A 2,756-nucleotide genomic window follows, 5' to 3' on the forward strand; every position below is an offset into this window, starting at 1 on the left:
GAGCAGTGAAATAGTGGCTCTCACTTCTGCACAGCACAAAGGGGGAAGAGACCAGAAGCTGGAGGCAGACATCGGAGGACAGGACAGCGTGGATCCTGAAAGGAACAATGTCCATGTCCTGGAGGGGTGGATGGAGTCCAGGCTTCAGCTGGGCTGGCCTAGGTTAGACCCGAACTTCACCACTGAAGAGCTGTGCACTTGGATGGTTTATGCTAATCAAACCCATCTTTCCATCTGAAAATGGGAACAGGGTAAAGGGCTACACAGGATGCATGCTCAGGTTGGCATATGTACACGAGATTCATGGGCACTTATCTGAACAAAATCTTGTCCATTGACATTATTAAAGACAGATGTGGAAAACTGAAGTCTATTTTGTTCTAAAAGGCAGTACCTATTTACTTCATGCAGCCCTTGTAGAAAAGCCATCCAGCTGTAGCTGCCACTGGCATTCTTTCCCATCTCCACTGACTCCTGCCTGCATTGCACCACACAGCTCGCTCTGACTGCAGGGGTCTCTGTAGTCTATCATTTTCTTGCTTGCTCTTACTCTCCCCAACCACATCATAAACCACTCAAGTAAACACCGCCACCAAACCATCCATTACCCTCCAGGTCCTAAATCACAGTCTACAGGTTTCTGGAAAATGAGCAGTCAAAGGTGTCAACATCCAGGAAGCCAGCAGCAGGGCACAGAAACCAACTGCAAACTTCATCCTACCCCTGCTCGGAGCCCTGCTTCAGCCTGGAGGATCTGCAGTCTGGCTGCTTGCACAGGTCTGATCTCAGGAAGCTGCAGAGCATCAGCTCAAATCCAAATAACAAGATGAAAACACGGGGACTCCAGGACTTAGTGAGTTCAGGGCTATGCTTGATACAATTTAACCTGCAAATTTACCATATGGCCTTGCTGTGTGTGCGGCTCAAACCAGAGCCTTTTTTTTTTTTTTTTTTTTTTTTTTTTTTGGTTTTTCGAGACAGGGTTTCTCTGTAGCTTTGGTGTCTGTCCTGGAACTAGCTCTTGTAGACCAGGCTGGCCTCGAACTCACAGAGATCCGCCTGCCTCTGCCTCCCGAGTGCTGGGATTAAAGGCCTGTGCCACCACGGCCCGGCACAAACCAGAGCCTTTTAACAGGCAGTTTATTTTCTGAATTTTTATTATTGGTATTGTTTTAAATCAGGATGGTTAGTGCGCATACTATTCTTGATGGCATGAGTTCAATGCCCAGCACACCATCAGGTGGCTCACAACCACCCACGAGTCCAGTTCCAGCAATCTGACATACTCTCCTGTCCTCCACAGGCCCAGCACACCATCAGGTGGCTCACAACCACCCACGAGTCCAGTTCCAGCAATCTGACATACTCTCCTGTCCTCCACAGGCCCAGCACACCATCAGGTGGCTTACAACCACCCACGAGTCCAGTTCCAGCAATCTGACATACTCTCCTGTCCTCCACAGGCCCAGCACACCATCAGGTGGCTCACAACTACCCACGAGTCCAGTTCCAGCAATCTGACATACTCTCCTGTCCTCCACAGGCCCAGCACACCATCAGGTGGCTCACAACCACCCACGAGTCCAGTTGCAGCAATCTGACATACTCTCCTGTCTTCCACAGGCCCAGCACACCATCAGGTGGCTCACAACCACCCACGAGTCCAGTTCCAGCAATCTGACATACTCTCCTGTCTTCCACAGGCACTGCACTCGTACACAAACCCATCCTCGCACATAATTTAAATTATTTTAAAAGTTTTAACAGTTCTGGGTTTTTTTCCCCCTGGGGGGATGATAATTTAAAACAGAGTCCTTGGGCGGTGGTGGTACACGCCTTTAATCCCAGCACTTGGCACTTGGGAGGCAGAGGCAGGCGGATCTCTGTGAGTTCAAGACCAGCCTAGTCTACAAGAGCTAGTTCCAGGAAAGACCCCAAAGCTACAGAGAAACCCTGTCTCGAAAAACCAAACCAGAGTCCTGCATAGTCTAGGCTGGCCTTAAGCCTGTGACAATTCTGTCCTCAGCACCCCAATGCTGAAATTACAGAAGGACAATACAACACCCATCTAGCCAGAAAGTGATTGTTTTGAGACAGAGTTTCTCTGTGTAGCCCTGGCTGTCCTGGAATTTACCCTGTAGACCAGGTTGACCCCAAACTCAGATATCTGCCTGCTTTTTCGGGGGTTAAAAGTGTGCACCATAGGCCGGGCAGTGGTGGCACATGCCTTTAATCCCAGCACTCAAGGAGGCAGAGGCAGGCAGACCTCTGAGTTCGAGGCTAGAGCGAGTTCTAGGACAGCTAGAGATACACAAAAGAAACCCTGTTTCAAAAAACAAACAAGTGTGCACCACAAACAACTCCTGGCTTAGAAAGTGAATCTTAAACTGCTCTGGGGGGAATGTGGTCCTGCTGAACACAGGTAACACAAGCAAAATGAACACACAATAGGTGAGGAGTCTGATCAACACTCACCACCCAGAGAAAAGGGAAACTTGGGAGACCTTTCAGACAAGTGAGGCGAGAACCCCAAATCCTCGGCGTTGGCACTGACAGGCTGAGAGACCCCCTTCTCCCCTCACATCCCTCCTCTTTTGTCATGGACACTGAAACTATCCAGCCGGGCGGAGGCCCAGGGTAAACAAAAATGAAGAACAGACTATGTACCCTGAAGAGAGGGACCAGGATGGCAGCCTCTGCCTGCTCAGGGTGGTGACGGCACGGAAACACACATGTAGAAATGATGAGACAACACA

The sequence above is a fragment of the Microtus oregoni genome, unplaced genomic scaffold (assembly GCF_018167655.1).
Source record: "Microtus oregoni isolate MIOR12 unplaced genomic scaffold, Mior012 000015F_ref0000493, whole genome shotgun sequence".
NCBI lineage: Eukaryota > Metazoa > Chordata > Mammalia > Rodentia > Cricetidae > Microtus > Microtus oregoni.